Consider the following 20,181-nt stretch of genomic DNA (forward strand, 5'->3'; position numbering starts at 1 on the left):
AGGTTCGAACCCCACTGTCGGCAGCCCTGAAAATGGTTTTCCGTGGTTTCCCATTTTCACACCAGGCAAATGCTGGGGCTGTACCTTAATTAAGGCCACGGCCGCTTCCTTCCCACTCCTAGCCCTTTCCCGTCCCATCGTCGAAATAAGACCTATCTGTGTCGGTGCGACGTAAAGCAACTAGCAAAAAATGTCAGCTTCCAAATAACTTGCCTCTGGTTGTCTTGTTGGTAAGAGTCATCATCATCATCATCTGTTTACCCTCCAGGTTCGGTTTTTCCCTCGGACTTAGCGAGGGATCCCACCTCTACCGCCTCAAGGGCAGTGTCCTGGAGCTTCAGACTCTTGGTCGGGGGATACAACTGAGGAGTATGACCAGTACCTCGCCCAGGCGGCCTCACCTGCTATGTTGAACATGGGCCTTGTGGAGGGATGGGAAGATTGGAAGGGATAGGCAAGGAAGAGGGAAGGAAGCGGCCGTGGCCTTATGTTAGGTACCATCCCGGCATTCGCCTGGAGGAGAAGTGGGAAACCACGGAAAACCACTTCCAGGATGGCTGAGGTGGGAATCGAACCCACCTCTACTCACTTGACCTCCCGAGGCTGAGTGGACCCCGTTCCAGCCCTCGTACCACTTTTCAAATTTCGTGGCAGAGCCGGGAATCGAACCCGGGCCTCCGTGGGTGGCAGCTAATCACGCTAACCACTACACCACAGAGGCGGACGTTGGTAAGAGTACGATATAAAATGACTTCAAGACATTTTGTAGTTTAGAATGGTACTAAGGGTGTCCTTTCCCATGTCATCTGGAGAGTTAGTTTTAGAGCGGCTTAGCTATTCCTCAGATGAAAAGCACAGGTGAGTGCAGCGGCGTGCGGTAACATGCTCGTTACCCCAGCTGAAAAAACACGCCACCACATTATCATTTCGAAATTGGTATTCACGGCAGCAGCATCATAACATAAGCTACAGCAGATTTTAAAAAATGTACTTACAGTTTCCCGGTGACGCATCGTAATCGTACAGTCATGGTTTACACAGAAATGTACTGAGACTTTTTGTTTAAAAACAATCCTAACCTAAACTCAGTGAGCAAAAGTGATTCGTTATTTCACAGTTTCACTCGCTCTGTGAGTGTAGGTACAGTGACGATCGATGTGGGAAAGTATTCCTCACTACGAATAACACTGGTCCGCCTCTGTGGTGTAGTGGTTAGCGTGATTAGCTGCCACCCCCGGAGGTCCGGGTTCGATTCCCGGCTCTGCCACGAAATTTGAAAAGTGGTACGAGGGCTGGAACGGGGTCCACTCAGCCTCGGGAGGTCAACTGAGTAGAGGTGGGTTCGATTCCCACCTCAGCCATCCTGGAAGTCTTTTTCCGTGGTTTCCCACTTCTCCTCCAGGCGAATGCCGGGATGGTACCAAACTTAAGGCCACGGCCGCTTCCTTCCCTCTTCCTTGCCAACCCCTTCCAATCTTCCCATCCTTCCACAAGGCCCCTGTTCAGCATAGCAGGTGAGGCCGCCTGGGCGAGGTACTGGTCATTCTCCCCAGTTGTATCCCCGACCAAGAGTCTGAAGCTCCAGGACACTGCCCTTGGGGCGGTAGAGGTGGGATCCCTCGCTGAGTCTGAGGGAAAAACCGAACTTGGAGGGTAAAATGATGATGATGATGATGATGACGAATAACACTGTTTTATTCAAGAAGAATGCCACAAAACTCGCGAAAACATCACCTATAATACAAGAACAACACTACAAAAATTCAGGCTCTACCTCCTTTACAGGCAAACCCATGGCTTCGCGTTTGGCTCTGTGTTCATGCTGGGCAACCTAAATATTTGCCGAGTGTATTGAAAAAAATTCCCTACGCGTCTCATCAATGAATAATTCCCAAAACCCTATACATTGCGAAATCCAAAAATGAAATATATACTATAACTACGTTTTATTTGATAAAATGGCTCTATTTTTATTAGCAAGACGATATGCAAGTGTCTATACTGTTAACATATAGGCCTAGATATTTTTCTTGTAGCCTCTGATGCGTGGCGCTCAACTACAACTAACATAGCTTTCCAAAGCTAGCTGGCTGTCGCCGTAAGACGCTGTGAATCTCGAGGGTGGCCCACCCCAACCCCCAGGACAAGGAGGCGTCAAGCGCATCAGTCAACACAGCAACTTGAATTTCGCTGGGGTAGCTCTCTTTCGCGCCGGCAAAGAAATCCAGTTCGCTGGAGAGAGCTGAACTGCTCTGGAGCGAGAGGATTGTCGAGACAGCTGGACTTAGTTTGACTTAGCTGTTTGCAGTTTTATTAACTTGATAAAAAGCATTCTAAGGAATAGTAAGAAAATGAAAGTGAAAACCTACAGCCTGTTTTCCAGTCTTTGACCAGGTCAGGGATGTAATGAATGAACCATATATAGGCTATTAGTACGATGGGGTCGCCACTCCCAAAGAGATTTATTAATGACTGATAAATGCTATGAAATGATAATGGAGAGTGTTGCTGGAATGAAAGATGACGGAGAAAACCGGAGTACGAGGAGAAAAACCTGTCCCGCCTTCGCTTTGTCCAGCACAAATCTCACATGGAGTGACCGGGATTTGAACCACGGTATCCAGCGGTGAGAGGCCGACGTGCTGCCGTCTGAGCTACGGAGGCTTAGTAAAAAAATGTGAATTCAAAATTATTTACCCTAGCAGCGCTGGGGTAGATGGTGTTCAGGACACGCCACTGGGTGTAGGATTTGTTGGGGTTTGATTTCAGCCGATTCTCACTGTAGACCGGCTTGAGACCAGTAATCGAAGAAAAGAACGTCGCCAGGCGAGGGATTTGAACACTGGCCATCGAGTTGGCAGGATCACGCGACGGTGACACCGGCCGAAACCCACGCTGCTTTTGTTTGATGCTGATTTCTCGGTATGGCTCTCAAGCCACGTGCATATTTAGCAACACCGCTATGCAAAACCCATATGACTTCGCCCGTGAGGCGATACGATTGGCTAACTTCAGCAGCTGACAAAATGACAATGTTTTTAAAATATTTATGAGTATGATCAACCCTCTTTCTTTCTTAATCCGTTTACCCTCCAGGGTTGGTTTAAACCCCTCGGACTCAGCGAGAGATCACACCTCTACCACCTTAAGGGCAGTGTCCTGGAGCGTGAGATATTTGGCATGGGGTACAACAGGGAGGAGGACCAGTATCTTGCCCAGGCGACCTCACCTGCTATGCTGAACAGGGGCCTTGTGGCGGGATTGTATGGAAGGGCGTATGGCTTTTAGTGCTGGGAATGTCCGAGGACATGTTCGACTCGCCAGGTGCAGGACCTGCACTGCAGGTCTTTCGATTTGACGCACGTAGGCGACCTGCACGCCGTGATGAGGATGAAGCCCCAGTGCCAGTGAAATTAACCAATAATGGTTAAAATTCCCGACCCTGCCGAGAATCGAACCCGGGACTCCTGTGACCAAAGGCTAGCAAGCTAATCGTTTAGTCATGGAGCCAGACTTGTGGTGGGATGAGAAGATCGAAAGGGATAGACAAGGAAAAGGGAAGGAAGCAGCCGTGGTCTTAAGTTAGGTACCATCCCGACATTTGCCTGGAGGAGAAGTGAGAAACCACGAAAAATCACTTCGAGGATGGTTGAGGTGGGAATCGAAGCCTCCTCTACTCAGCTGACCTCCCGAGGCAGAGTGGACCCCGTTCCAGCCCTCGTACAACTTTTCGGATGTCGTGGCAGAGCCGGGTATCGAACCCGCTCCTACGGGGGTGGCAGTTAATCACACTAACCACTACACCACAGAGGCGGACCATATCATACACTCCATACTAAATATGTATATAACTCTAATTCCTGTATAAGGAGCTTCCTACTTCAGGAATGTGGGAATAACCGAGCTCACAGGTCCCATGTCCCTCTAGTCTGTTACCACATACTTTTCAAATAATATGGAGTTGCTGATTAGAACGCAGAGTAGCCTCCGTGGCGCAATCGGCTAGCGCGTTCGGCTGTTAACCGAAAGGTTGGTGGTTCGAGCCCACCCGGGGGCGCTTACGTTTTTACTTTCACATATCCTTTGGTTCAGTCGTTCTCAAACTGCGTATTGCAGAACCTCTGGACTCTGCAGAGCTCCTTCCATGAAATTTCGGCAAATGTTGGACGACTTTACAAACGTATTCTTAGCTTCTTGTTTGTGACATAGGGATCATTTTTGTCAATACATTATTTCAGGAGACGACCATTGGCACCTTCTCTCATAAGTTCAAAATCAATAATAATTCTGTTGGTCTAACGTCCCATTAACTCTTTATATGGTTCTACAACAAGCTGATGTGCCAGAATTTTGTCCCACGTGAGTTTCTTTACGTGCCAGTAAATCTACCAACTCAAGGCTGGCGTACCAGGTGTATGCATAAGTCTTTTCCGGTTTCACTAAGAGATGGCGCCAGCGAAGAGTACGCAGCGTATGAATTTGACACATACGTCAGTTTGTTCATCTGACATTAAGCTAACAACACACATAAGTTGAGTCCGCCAAACACTAGCGTCTGTGTTGTATCGTTCAGTGATCAAGTCGAAGTCTGTGCCTGAAAAAGAACATTTGCGGCACGCATTGCTTTTCTTATTTTAATCAAGTGGAAAGTTATCGTTTGCTGGTAGAAACATATGGTGAACACGCCCCATCGATCAGAATATGCGAGACATAGTTCAGACATGCTTTGTGTCTGGTTCGACCAGAGCGGTATTGTGTGTTACGAACTATTAAAGCCCGGCGAAACCTCAAATGCACAACACCATCGCCAACAAATGATTAATTTAATTCACGCATTGATCAAATGACGACCGGAATGGGCCATAAGGCATGGCAAAGTGATTTTGTTACACGACAATGTGAATCTCACACAGCAAAACCAGTGAAAGACACCTTGAAATCGCTTGGATGGGACATCCTTCCGCACCCGCCGTACTACCCCGACCTGGCGCCATTACACCTCTTCGCATCAATGAAGCACGCGCTCCCAAAGCAGCACTTCAGCAATTTCGAGGAAGTTGGAAAATGGCTCGACGAATGGTTTGCCTCAAAAGACGAGCAGTTTTTCTGGTATGGTATTCATAACTTACCTGAAAGATGGGCGAAATGTGTAGAAGCCGATGGCCAATAAAAAAAAAAAAAAAAAAAAAAAAATTCCCTTGAAAATTACGTGTTTTGTTTACCACAAAACCGGCAAAAAATTATGTACACGCCTGATATTCGAGCACCTTCAAACGCCACCGGAGTGAGCTGAGATCGACCGCCAACTTATGAGGCCAGCACTGAATCGCCCGAGTCATTTAGTCCAAAAGATTGAAAAATGTTAGCGTCAACGTTTATTTCAGATAAAGGATGCCCATGTCTCAATATATAATTTGAGTCAGTACCCCATGGCATTAGGGACTGCCTGGCCGAGTTGGTAAAGGCGTGCTCGGCTCGCACGGAAGGACGTAGGTTCGAATCCCCGTCAGCAAGTCGTAAAATTTAAGAAATGAGATTTCCACTTCCGGAGGTGCATATGGCCCTGAGGTTCACTCAGCTTACACCAAAAATGAGTACCAAGTTAATTCCTGGGGGCAACGGCGGCCGGGCGTAGAGCTAACCACTCTACCACATCAAGTGCCGAGGTTACGGATAGTGGAAGCCTTTACCTTCCATCCCTCCAAGGGCCTTCGTGGCCTGTACGGAGATGTATTTGCTTTGCTTTGCTTTTTTACCCCAGGGTACTACGGCCCTGATGAGCGTTGGTCTAAAAGTCAGTAGGTGATGCTGGCGACACCGATGATGGAGGCATTATCTGTGCTCTGAGCAACAGGGCATCCACACACGGGGCAACATTTTAAATAGTCAACTCTTACCTTCTAAGTAGAGAATACCTACATAGTGTAGTAGTTTCTTTTTAAAAATATTTTCGTTTTCTTTTCGTCATGTTGAGTGGATCAAGTTTGGAAGAAATGCTGTACCTGTACCTGTTCATAAGATTCCGAAGAACAAAAGACCGTAGGAAGTATTGGGTTCATTCGTACAATAAAATGCTATTCGTTCCAGTCAAAGAACGCCAAATGTCTTGCCTTTTATATAATGTCGAAAGAGTCATATTGAAATAGCCCTACTTTCCATCATCAAAACAACAACGTGAGGGAGTGCATAGGTGCTGAAGAAAGACATTTCAGTCAGTTGGTTTTTGAAGGAAGTGCAGGTGGTAAGAATGGTAGGGGTAGACCAAGGTATTAATATGGCAACCAGATTAGAGCAGATGTAGGATGTAGTAGTTACGTAGAAATGAAACGGTAAACACAGGATGGGGTGGCATGGACAGCTGCATCAAACCGGTCTAGGGACTGATGACTAAACAACGACAAGGTAAGCATTTTTCTCTTTCTTTCTTTCTTTCTTTCTTTCTTTCTTTCTTTCTTTCTTTCTTTCTTTCTTTCTTTCTTTCTTAATCCGTTTACCCCCCCCACTCAAGGTTGGTTTTTCCCTCGGACTCAGCGAGGGATTCCACCTCTACCACCTCGAGGGCAGTGTCCTGGAGCGCGAGAATTTGGGTCGCGGAGATAAAACTGAGAAGGCGGCCTCATCTGCTATGCTGAACAGGGGACTTGTACGGTCATGCAAAGATTGGAAGGGATAAACAAGAAAGTAGCCGTGGCCTTAAGTTAGGTACCATTCCGGCATTTGCCAGGAGGAGAAGTGGAGAACCACGGAAAACCACTTCGAGGATAGCTCAGATGGGAATCGAAACCCTCTCTACTCAGTTAACCTCCCGAGGCTGAGTAGACCCCGTTACAGCCCTCCTACCACATTTCAAATTTCGTCGCAGAGCCGGGAATCGAATCCAGGCCTGCAGGGGTGGCAGCTAATCACTCTAACCACTACACGACAGAGGCGGACATGCATTATTTTTATTTCCTTAAAATATTTTTATTTTTTACTGTTCTTTCTTTCTTTCTTTCTTTCTTAATCTGCTTACCCTCCAGGGTTGGCTTTTCCTTCGGACTCAGCGAGGGATCCCCTCTACCACCTCAAGGGCAGTGTCCTGGAACGTGAGACATTGAGTCGGGGGATACAACTGGGAAGGATGACCAGTACATCACCCAGGCGGCCTCACCTGCTATGCTGAACAGGGGCCTTGGTGGGGGATAGGAAGATTGGAAGGGATAGGGAAGGAAGCGACCGTGGCCTTAAGTTAGGTACCATCCCGGCATTTGCCTGGAGGAGAAATGGGAAACCACGCAAAACCACTTCCAGGATGGCTGAGGTGGGAATCGAACCCACCTCTACTCAGTTGGCCTCCCGAGACTGAAGAGACCCCGCTCCAGCCCTCGTACCACTTTTCAAATTTTGTGGCATAACCGGGAATCGAACCCGGGCCTCCGGGGGTGGCAGCTAATCACACTTTACTGGTTTCTTACAAACTAAGAAAACTAAGCACATTTACAAGAAATGAAGACTTTTTAAAAAATTGTGAACAAAAAAGTATTTATAAATTTCCCGATTACGCTTATGTGAATTACACTTTTTCCACTGTGAAGTGTAGGGTTCCAGTGGATGTTCAAGGGTTCGATCAGGGTCATATGCATTTTAGGGTGGTATATTTGCAATATTGTTACATTACATCACTTTTATAATGCAATATGTACATGATTATAATAAAATATTCTTCTTTCTTAATGTGTTTACCCTCCAGGGTCGGTTTTTCCCTCGGACTCAGCAAGGGATCCCACCTCTACCGCCTCGAGGGCAGTGTCTTGGAGCGTTTGGGTGGGAGATGAACTGGGAAGAAGGACCAGTACCTCGCCCAGGCTGAACAGGTGCCTTGTGGAGGGATGGAAAGATTAGAAGGGATAGGCAAGGAAGAAGGAAGGAAGCGGCCGTGGCCGGCATTTGCCTGGACGAGAATTAAGAAACCACGGAAAACCACTTCGAGGGTGGCTGAGGTGGGAATCGAACCCACGCCAACTCAGTTGACCTCCCGAGACTGAGTGAACCCCGTTCCAGCCCTCGTACCACTTTCAAAATTTCGTGGCAGAGCCGGGAATCGAACCCGGACCTCCGAAAGGAGGGGGAGCAGCTAATTATGCTAACCACTACACCACAGAGCCGGACTTCGAATAAACTACCGCTAAATACCTAAGAAACTGACTTCTGCTGCTACCTGATGTCATGCTTTCTTCTGTCACGTCTCGTTGGGAAAATATGGTTTTCCTCCCTCTCTAAAACAGTTCGCTTTAGCCCCCACCAGTGCAGCTAGCAGTGATTTTCCGTCTCATCTGTACTCCATGAAAACAGATGAGTAGAAGAGCATAGTTTTTGCTCTTGTCCAAAAAAAATAAAGGCATTTTTCTAGAGCTGAAAATAGGAAACAGTGGCAAACCACTTAAAGGATGGACGACGGTGAGGTTCAGATCTTTTTCCGTGAGACATTGGCGCCTCCGTGTTTCAGCGGGCTGAGCTTTATCTTACTGACGACAAAACTTCTATCTGCAAAAGACTCAGTTTTTACAAAGAGTAATCTAAGTAACTGGGTTAATGTGCTCGAAGCCTCCGTGGCGCAATCGGCTAGCGCGTTTGGCTGTTAACCGAAAGGTTGGTGGTTCGAGCCCACCCGGGGGCGAGCAGTTTTTAACTGCTCTCAACCTGCTCTCCTGTACTCTAGTTGGAGTTACATCATAGTCTTGAATGAACCGTCAATTGCATGTTAGCAATATAAGATTGGAATCTTTAAAATTTGCTCCAAATATCTCAATTTTCCATTTCATTCATACCATAAAATGAGAAAACGCGAACACCCAGTCACCGAGGCAGAGGAATTAGCAGATGCGGCCAGGAAACGAACCTGGGACACACTGAATCCAAGCTGCGACGCTGACCGTTCCGCCAAGGAACCAGAAATTAAGGGGAAATACACCTCCTGAGTAATTAGCTCAGTGGCTTAGCTGCTGGCTTGCCATCCGGAAGGCTGAGGTTTGAGCCCCGATCGATTCAGGCTCGATATTTTCATTTCAAGAATCGCATGAAGCCAGGAAGGGCAACAGCGTTTGAGCCCCAAGCCAAAATCAAAATGAGTCTGGATGTTTGCAGTGAATTCAGAAATAACTGGGATAAGCTGAATAAAGTTCGGTTCACATTGGTGGTGGTGATGATTGTTTTAAGACGAAGTACAACTGGGCAAGCATCCTCTATTAACACTAACCTTCTTTATAATATTAATCAGAGAGAAAAATGGAAGGGATCTGGCACTTCGAAAAATGAAGGTATCGACCAAAGAAAGACAAGGGCCATGAAGGGCGCGAAAATGAAAGACTCCCTAGGCCTCGAATGCTTTATACCGTCAGGGTCGGAAAATAACAAGACTTGACCAAGGGAGGTCGGATAGGATAGATGAAAGTGAGGAGTCTGGCACAAGTAAGTGGAAGCAGTTCCAGGGCTCAGCTAAGGGCCCCCTGGTTACCAACCCACGCTCCCAAGTTAAGGGCCCCTGGGGCCCTTTTAGTCGCCTCTTACAACAGGGTATGTGTTATTCTACCACCCCCACCCACAAGAGGTATTTCCTGGAGAATGAAATTTTCCAAATGATGGACCATTCCACACGTCTTTACTGTAGGAATATGCGCAGCTACAGGACCTCAGAACGGGTTTATGCACGAGATCGAAAATTGCCATGCACTTCTGCCTGCGTGGGAAGAGTTTCACTACGGGACTAGGGTCTGATCCGTTGTTCGTCTCCATTTGCCACACATTACACTACCCACGAAGTCATCAACACTCACCATTACAGAGCACAGTTACCAGATGTACATTTTTTCCTGGGTGTTTACATTTGCATTCGCCCTCATTTGTTCAATAGAGCATTCTTGTCATACACTAAGTACCTGTCTAAACTAAATAATAAATTAAATTTGAAGGAATATCTAGCGAAACTACGGGAGGTATATTAGCCAATCTCAACACTCAGTTACCAACAGAGCGCCATTCTTATACAGGTCAAGTCATCATGTTCATTAAATATTGATAAGTCCGTATCCGCCTCTGTGGTGTAGTGGTTAGTGTGATTAGCTGCCATCCCCGGCGGCCCGCGTACGATTCCCGGCTCTCCACGAAATTTTAAAATTCGTACAAGCGCTGTAACGGGGTCAACTCACTTTCGGGAGGTCAACTGAGTAGAGGGGAGTTCGATTCTCTCCTCACGCTTCCTCGAAGTGGTTTCCCGTGGTTCTCCACTTCTCCAGGCAAATGCCGGGATGGTTCTTAACATAAGGCTACGGCCACTTCCTGCCCTCTTCCTTGTCTATCCGCTCCGACCTTCCCATTTCCCCACAATTAATTTGTAAATTTGAAAACATTCCAGTGAGGGAAGGAGGAATTTCAACCAGCATTTTATGAAAAATGGTGAGTCATTTCGGTGCTACTGAAATCCCACCGTGTTCTGAAATTCCAAGGATATGTGAGACCTTTTATGCTGTACCCGTTCACAGTGCCGATTTGGACAGAATGTTTAGTTTAATGAAAGCACAGTTGCCACCAGAAGGAAATAGGCTATAAAGCTTCGTAGCTCAGGTGGCAGCACGCCGGCCTGTCACCGCTGGGTTTCATACTTCAAGTCCCGGTCAGGCCAAGTGAGATTTGTGGTGGACAAAACGGAGGCGGGACAGGTTTCTCTCCGGGTACTCGGGTTTCCCCTGTCATCTATAATTCCAGCAACACTCTCCAATATCATTTAATAATCATTGCCCAGCGGAGTGCGAAAGGCTTTGGCAGCCGGCACAATTCCTATCCTCGCCGCTAGATTAGGGCTTCATTCATTCATTCAATTCCCGACCCGGTCTAATGACTGGAAACAGGCTGTGGGTTTTAATTGTCAAGAAATAGGCTATGAGTTTATTATTATTATTATTATTATTATTATTATTATTATTATTATTATTATTATTATTTGCTTTACGTCGCATGGATAGGATGGCACAGGAATGGGAAGAAAGGGACCGTAGCCCTGATTAAGGTACTGTCTCAGCATTTGCCTGGGGTGAAAATAGGAACCATCCTCAGGACTGCCGACGGTGGGGTTTGAACCCATTATCTCCCGAATGAAAGCAGACAGCTACATGAACCAAACTGCTCGCTCGGTAGTGGATTCAGTTAGGTGGAAATGTAGTAAGCAGTCTCGCCTATGCTGACGACCTGGTCTTAATGGCAGATTGTGCAGTCTTGGAACTTGAAAATAGGAGCAATGAGGATGGTAAGAAAATTAGCCTTTCCAAGACTAAATTGCTATCATTAGGTAAGACATCCAAGAGAACTGAATGTCAGATTGGTGATACAGAGCTGGAACGGGTAGATAATTTCAAATATTTAGGATGTGTGCTCTTCCAGGATGGTAATATTGTACATGAGATTGAATCAAGGTGTAGTAAAGCTAATGCAGTGGCAATTAACAGCATTCTGTAAGAAGGAAGTCAACTTCCAGAAAAAAAAAAAAAAACACTTTACATCGGTCTGTTTTCAGACCAATTTCGCTGTACGGGAGTGAAAGCTGGATGGACTCAGGACATCTTATTCATAAGTTAGAAGTAACAGACATGAAAGTAGCGAGAAAGCCTGCTAGTACAAACAGGTGGGAACAATGGCAGGAGGGTACTCGAAAAGAGGAGATAAAGGCTAAGTTAAGAATTAACTCGATATATGAAGCTGTACGCATAAACCGGCGGAGGGACATGTTAGGCGAATGGAGGGGGACAGGTCACCTAGGATAATAATGGATTCTATTATGAGGGTAAGAGAAGTAGAAGGAGAAAAAGAGGACGATGGTTAGACTCAGTTTCTAACGATTGGAAGATAAGAGGTATGGAAGGCCGCATAGCTAGTTTCAAGTAGAGGATTGTGGAGGCGTTTAATAAATTCACAGAGGCTTGCAGACTAAAGGTTGAAAGGCATAACAGTCTATAATGAAGACGTTTGTAATAATAATAATAATAATAATAATAATAATAATAATAATAATAATAATAATAATAATAATAATATGTTCTTACGTCCCATTAATGAATTTTACGGTTTTTGAAGACGACCAGGTGCCGGAATTTTGTCCCGCAGGAGTTCCTTTACATGCCAGTAAATCTACCGAAATGGGGCTGACGTATTTGAGCACCTTCAAATATCAGCAGACTGATCTAGAATAAAACCTATCACTCGGGTTCAGAAAACCAGCACTTTAACCGTCTGAACCATTTAGCCTGGCTATTATTATTATTATTATTATTATTATTATTATTATTATTATTATTATTATTATTATTATTACTATTATTATTATTATTATACAGAAGGCACCTACGTTTTCTGATACAATGCTGACAGTTTCCTATGATTTTCTGATGACTTCTTGTAATAATAATAATAATAACAATAATAATAATAATAATAATAATACTGGATAATAACATTCCTATATATATGTACTGTAATGTCGGCGGAGAACCCTGGCTCGGTTGGGAAGTTGGCCGATCTGTTAAAAGCCAGAGGTCCTTTTATCACCACGTAGGCCTAATCGTCATACTGATAATCAATCAATCAATCAATCAATCAATCAATCAATCAATCAATCAATCAATCAATCAATCAATCAATCAATCAATCAATCAATCAATCAATCAATCAATCAATCAATCAATCAATCAATCAATCAATCAATCAATCAATCAATCAATCAATCAATCAATCAATCAATCAATCAATCAATCGCTAGTGATCTGCATTTAGGGCAGATTCCTTATCTTCCCACTTTCCTTCCTCGTTTATCCCTCATATTTACCCTCTTTTGTACTCTTTTGTATATTTACTAGATACCCAGCGTAGACCAAGACAGCTGTTATTATCAATATATACATATCATTATTAATTTTCCATATGAAAAAATTCGCAACTTTATCGTAAAATATACATACCAGCTATAATTAATTGTGGCTTATTTCATGAGTTGAGAGGATGTTAAATGGCACGGGTTTCAGAGGTTAGCACAGTAACCAGCATTCGGTTCCTGGCTCTGATACGAATGTAATACTTGCTTTGAAATGGCGTAAGGCGTTTAGTGCCGCGAGTTTCCGAGGACAGGTTCGACTCGCCAGATGCAGGTCTTTTGATTTGACTCCCGTAGGCGACCTGCGCGTCATGATGAAGATGAAATGATGATGAAGACGACACATACACCCAGCCCCCGTGCCAGCGAAATTAACCAATTATGGTTAAAATTCCCGACCCTGCCGGTAATCGAACCCGGAACCCCTGCGACCAAAGGCCAGCACGCTAACCATTTAGCCATGGAGGAGGGCCAAAGACAGGCCGCACTCAACCACTGCTTGTTGTTTAAAGGGGCCTAACATCTAAGGTCATCGGCCCGCACTCAACCACAGGGAATACAATTCTGTAGGGAAGATTCTTAAAAACATGATTTTTTCCTCAGGTAATTACCGGCGTGGTACTTATCATATTGACTAAGACCGATTTCTTCTTGATCTTATCATTAACAAATACAAGATACAGACATCACAACCAAACAGGTTATCAGATAAAACTTCGCACAAAGGGCTATAAACTAAGATGCTTTAACAACAAAATTATATAAGATCGTACACTTACGTAAACGGAAGTTGGCTAGTTTTGATGTAAAATCAGTTTTGGGTTCTAGAGAAAAATCCTCTTATCTTCTGCGAGAAAATAGCACTTAACGCGTACGAACAAACACTAATAGCCTATATATTGCACCCATAAGCGAATTTACGTAATTAATTTACAAATTAAAAGTTGAATATTTCGCATATCGAATACTACAGTAGGCTGTGAGAGCTAGCAGTCACAAAGGAACTTTCTGGCGCCAGTCAGTCGGCAAGGAAAATCCTCGAAACTCTTCTTAGAGCACGAGCAACTTGTAAACCGCCCTGAGTACTGCATCCAATAAATTTTATGGTACCGCCTAGGAGTGACAACTTTCTACTTGGTTCTCACGAGAAAATCACGCGTTGAGGCCTGACCTACTTAGAAGGACAAAGAGACAACGATAATACCCACCAACCCTAGGGAGAAAATGGAAGCATCCATGCTGCGAAGAGCGCGAAAGTCTCAGCCAATCACAAAATTCCAAATTTGAATGTCCTGTCATAGCGGGAATCTACAGTCAGTATTTCGCTATCTGAAGCCCGGTGTAGTGGTGAAAAACAGTGTCCTGACTTCCTAATAATATTTGAAAATTTATCAGTGCGAAGGTGTGGTTAATTATTGGCTAATTAATTAAAATTTAACTTCACACGGAAGAGTAGTATCGCCCAGGAATTGAACTGTCATGGCGGGAAGGAGCCATTCGCAGGAAGGAAATAACGCCGGTGACGCGCGTCGTCGTGTGGATTATCCTGTGATCGTTTCCCACGGCGCAATATAACAAGTAAGTCAGACCGGAATTAGGAAGATTTTGTACATAAATTTTGAAACTTTAACCTACGGATGTATGATAAAGCGCTCCCAAGTGCTGGATCACTACGCCACATCCCTTCCACAGAACTATTTTCAAGGTGGGGGGGAGAACACATTACATAACCAGCGAGCAGGGTGGTGAATTTTCAGAGTGTGACAGTGTGTGACGGTGTGCCTGTGTGTTTCACTGTGTATCCTGTGTTCGTGGGTTAGTTGAATCTTCAGTGTGTTTAGAGTGTGTCAGCTAATTCTGTTAGTCAGCTTTGAACTTTACTTTTGGCTGGTAAGAAAGCGATCAGAGACACTTGTTGGCATTCTGAGTGACCCATGTATTTTTTTTACTTGGGAGAGTAACATTTCAGAAATGAACACTTTAATAAACTTTATTTTACTTTGAATTTATGCAGAGATAACAGGCAATAGCTACACTTTCAACACTTGGCTTAAATGAATTCACATTACGAATCGAGAGGGACAAGTCCATGTTTCAGCGTAGCTGCATAAAACCTTTCTAATCCACGTGTAGTTTGACATTTGTTGGAAAGCTGTTTTATTCTTCATTTTTGGAGGACGATCAGCATAAATTTCTCCACAACATTGGAAACTGTACTTTAGCTTGCTTTTACCACTTACAATAAACTGTTTTGGCAAGCGAGATGTATTCGGGGAGAAACTAGTTAAAGCAGACAGGGAGCAGAATGTCTTTTCATTAATGAAAGGCCGCTGTGTTAAAGACCTTGAGCAAACTGTTATGTTCCGAAGGGGTGAACGATCGGTAAGCTGTATGTAAACAACTGAGAGAGCGGTGTGGAGATCAGCAGGTGTTCTTTCAGGCAGGTAGCGGAGAGGAAACTTTCGACTTCACGTCAGGAGTCTAGTCTAGTGGTATGCTCATACCAGGCATTCAGTAATTACCAAACCTTTAAAATCCACTACATTTTAAATTAGGAAAAGAAGCGATCTTTAATAAACCAGTTGTATAATAACTGCCGCAAATGAATGAGGTGAGGTAAATAAGATGGGATCTGCCTCCATTTAGTGGTGGTACCACAAATATGAGTTCATAATGAAATGCAGTCAGCGGCAAAATTAAGTAAATTTTAATGTACAAGGATCGCTTTCATTTGAAATGTAAACATAGAGCACTTGGCCTAATCATTTGGATTATTTTAAAGAAGTCCAGGCTATCACAGTCATGCAGATGAAGTTTAAATAATTAAATGAGTGGTTGTAACACTCAGGTTCATGTGTCAATAATTTCCTTTTCAACCATGAGTAGGTGTTTGAATATGGCAGTGGTTACGTGGTAGATGAAGTGTGATGTTCATGGCTGTTTTCTTTGAATTATTCCTTATTTGTTACACTTGGTTAGTGCAGTCCATGATTATTTAAAAGTTGGGTGTTTCCCAAATGAGCCACATGTTTTAAAGATTTGATAAATACCTCTGAGTCAGTGTTGATTTGATGACGTAATTAATTAATTAATTATTTAACTACATTAATTTATTTTGAGAGACATTTCCAGGTATTTCAATTCAATATTTCAAATGAGGTGGTATTTCTGACCAGAGTTTTGAATTTATTCACGTCACCGTCTTGAAGACAGTGTCAACATAATCTGGAACATAATTATTTTGATCGACTTTCAGTCAATTTTATTAGGCAGATATGGTGTTATTGTAAGGCAGATCCTCAATCTTTAATTTTCTTAGTCTCATTTATTTCACTTTGTTTACATTTTTCACCAGTTTAGTTTACTTTCATTTTTTTGGCACTTTGCACTTTATCCAATAAATCAGTTTGTTATTTAAATTTTAATCAGTCTTTGGGTACAGTCATTTATAGTTAGTTTACCCCAACTTTTCATTTCCTCACTCCCTGATCGACGTGTGTCCTATCTTCGGGGATACCAACGGACGGTCCGCGACTGAGGAAGAAGAGTCTACATGCAGCGGTGAGTATCATTTAAATGTCATTTATTACAGGAGCAGCCGGCGCACAGAAGAAGGAAGAAGTTCACCGCAGTTGTTGCCTTGAAAAGGGCACAGGGGCCGGAGTGAGGAGTGAAAAGCGTGGCGCCCACCTTTGGGGCCAGATTTGCTTATCCCCGGGACTTTGCACTTTATATTTAATTTAATTTTGTACCCAGACTGACAGCCATGAACATGGGTTTACTGAGTATTGATAAATATGAATGCTGTGATAGTACTGTTGACAAGTAGTGGTATTAACTATAACTGACATGTTTTGTATAATTTTATCCAAATTTAGGATAAAATTGTTTTTTATTGGTGATTACTGTGTCTTGCATGTGTTGGAAGTATTGTTGGGGAACCTGAAGGTCTCAGTCGCTTCTCTCAGTATACGAAATGTCGATTAGTCAGGAGCAGTGGGACAGGTTAATAAAAACAATTAACGATTTAAGCGTAACAACTAGCGAGTTGAAATCTAGTCAGGCCGAACTATCAAACAAAATAGAAAATAGCCAGGCAGAATTAGCTATTGAACTTAAAATAAATCAAGATGAGTTAAAATCCAGTCAGGCTGAACTTGCAAACAAGGTAGAAAGCGAATTAAAATCCAGCCAGGTAGAATTAGCTAACGAGTTAAAAACCACACAAAGCGAATTGAAATCTAGCCAGGCAGAATTAGCGGCTAAGATTGAAAGTAGCCAAGCCGAACTTGCAAATAAAGTAGAGGCAATACAAGAACACGTATTAGTAGAATTCAAACAGTGCGAGGAAAAGCTCGAGCAAAAATTTATAAAGAGCCAGGTCGAATTGAAGAAAGAATTACAGGCAAATCAGGACAAACTTATGCAGGCGTGTAATGCGAACAGGCAGGAGACAATGGAAGAAATAAAGAAATTAGCGGACGTGCAGGTGCAAATACAAGAGCAGTTAGACAGCCATAGCGCGACTTTTAAGGAGAGTATGAGGGAAACCAGAGTTATGATACAAGACCAGGGCAAGGACTTAGCTCAAAGTATCATATTCTTAGAAGAACGAATAGATGGAATTGAGGACGAGGCCAGGAAAGAAATGAGTAAAGTATGCGTGCAGGTTGAAGAGACTCAGGAGAAAATGAGTAATGAAATCATGACCCTAAAGTCAGAAACCCAGGATATCACCAAGAAGTTAACAGAACTGTCGGAGAAAATAGCAGAGACTGAGGGTGAGATTGCACTTAATGAGCAATCAATAAGACAGGAGTTTAATGAGGTCATTGAGGGAAAAATCCAGGCAATTAAGACCCAGGGCGAAAACCTGTCGACCTTGGTTAAGCTGCTGGTAGACAAACAGGCTGCGGAATCGCAGGTAGTAAAGGAAATAAGGGTACAGCCACAATGTAAACAAACAGAGAGCGAGCCGATGACACAGGTATTCAACATGGAAAGAACAATGCCGGAGAGTACACAAAGAAATGAAGCTTCCACCCAGATAATTAATATTGTGCGCACAAGTGACGATCAACCAAAGAAATTTAGTGGGACGTCACAAATCACCCCGAAAGTATATCTGAGGGAATTAAAACAATATTTCCAAGATATAAAAGTCCCAGAAGACAAGAAACTACGTATTGTAGAAAAATACCTTGAGGGACAGGCAAAGACATGGTACTATGGTTTCGTGGACACGTTTAAGACATTCGAAGATTTCGAAAAAGCTTTCCTCGAAAGGTACTGGTCCTTGTCAACTCAACAAGCACTCAGAATGGACTTGTGCACTCGCAAGTACATGTCAACACAGCCCACACGTTATCTAGACTTTTTCTTAACTCAATTAGTGAAACTTAGACAATTAGACTCCCCTGTGTCTGACGCAGAAATCGTTCAGACAATAATCAAGCAATTTCCGCCGCATGTGCAGCGGATGCTAATTACGGCGAGGGTAGATGATCCAGCTCAAGTTGAGGCAATTTTAAGGGAGCTAGACGCCACATCAACCAGTAATGCGCCGCAGAGAGTGACTAGGCAGACGCAAGAGCATAGGGCTTACTTAGCTAATGCCACAAGTGAGAATACACGAGGCAACGCGCAAGTAAACGGCCCGAATTCAGGTGCTGTACCGCGGCGAGATATGAACACGAGACGCCAGGAGGAAGAAACCCAACGTCCGTGGTACCGAAGACCTAACTATCCAGACAGGCGACCGAAATATCAGGACAGGCAGCCATACCAAAGGAGGTATCTATCACGAGATAGAAGGCGATGGGAAGATAGAGGAAGAGACAGACCTTATTATCGTGACCGTGAAAGAAGATGGGACGAGAGAAGAAGTTATCAACGAGATAGGAACTCGGACCCGAGATACCAAGAGGGGCGCCGATATATTAATGATCTGAATAGTAAACAGCAGCGCGATCCATGGAAACAGGCAATCGAATCCCAGGATATGAATCCGGATATCACGGGAGCCGAAAGCCTCGAGTTCCAGCAGGCAAGAAGGAGAGGAAGCGAGGACAGCAGGCCGCTCAACCCTAATGCACCAACGTACGAGGGGACCGGTGCTAAGAAAAAAAACTTCAATTTCCAATTAGTAGCTCCATCGGACACTGACACAACCGCACATTTGACCATCGAGAATGAAGAGTGGGAAGTAGCACAAGTAGATTCATGGATAGCACAGCCTGAGGACTTATTAAATGATGAATTCAAACAGGAGAGCCCACAAATTTTACCTCTACCTGTGATTAAAATCAAAATTAATGGAACAAGTATTTTAGGACTTTTAGACACTGGTGCTAGTATCAGCATTATTTCGAGGACTCTGTTTAATGACTTGAAAGAGAAAATGAGCTTACCTGAGATCCCGGTCTCGACTGTAAAAATAAAAGGGATCGTGCCAGACAAGGTGACTACCTGTAAGTCGCAGACATACCTGGAGATGACAATAGGAAGCTCAACCTACAGTCACACATTTATTATAATGGCTAGAGTCAATTACAACATAATTCTCGGAGCTGATTTTCTCAGGGAAACGCATGCCGTCATTGACACTGCAGGGGGCGTTGTGAGATTCCGAAGGAACGGAGGTCATGACAGGGTTGCAATAAATCCGGAAACTGATGAGGAGGACGAAGCGGATAACAGTACTGACGGAGAGTTCCACGATACTTTGGGAACCGATCATGCGGATGAACAATTAAATATTTTGGACCATGAGGGGATTTTTACAGACATTTTTATAGCTGATACTGCAGAAGACATTGAGAAATTAATTAACGACAAGGTTGCAGAATTTAAAGGAACAAAAGAACAGAAAGATAAATTAAGAGCCTTTTTAATTGAACACCAGGCCGTATTCGATTCCAAAGTGGGCCTAATACCAAATTTCACGTACGCTTTCAATGTTTTGGACTGGGAACCATATAAACGAAAGCCGTACCCAGTGCCAGAGAAATACCACGAGGAGGTCAAACAAATAATTAAACAAATGGAGGAAAACGGGATAATCTCGAAGCGACCCACTCCGTACGTGAACAGCCTTGTTATTGTAAAGAAAGCCGATAATTCCCTAAGGCTGTGTTTAGACGCTCGCCAATTAAATTCCAAATTAATCCCAGAGAATGATCAAGCCATGCCTATTAAGGACGCAATTCGTCGATTTAAAGACATGGAAGGTTTTACAGGTGTAGACCTGACCAGTTCTTTTCACCATATCCTTCTGCATGACAAAT

General features: G+C 43.9%; 2 non-coding genes across 2 annotated transcripts; both read left to right on the plus strand.

Annotated features, from left to right (window-relative positions):
- The first annotated feature begins 3,983 nt into the window (after nt 1-3,983).
- TRNAN-GUU (transfer RNA asparagine (anticodon GUU)) lies at nt 3,984-4,057 on the plus strand. Its single transcript has one exon. It is a non-coding gene; the product is annotated as a tRNA-Asn (tRNA).
- Nucleotides 4,058-8,582: 4,525 nt separating this feature from the next.
- Nucleotides 8,583-8,656, plus strand: TRNAN-GUU (transfer RNA asparagine (anticodon GUU)). Its single transcript has one exon. It is a non-coding gene; the product is annotated as a tRNA-Asn (tRNA).
- The last annotated feature ends 11,525 nt before the right edge of the window (nt 8,657-20,181 follow it).

Source organism: Anabrus simplex, chromosome 1, assembly GCF_040414725.1.
Source record: "Anabrus simplex isolate iqAnaSimp1 chromosome 1, ASM4041472v1, whole genome shotgun sequence".
Lineage (NCBI taxonomy): Eukaryota > Metazoa > Arthropoda > Insecta > Orthoptera > Tettigoniidae > Anabrus > Anabrus simplex.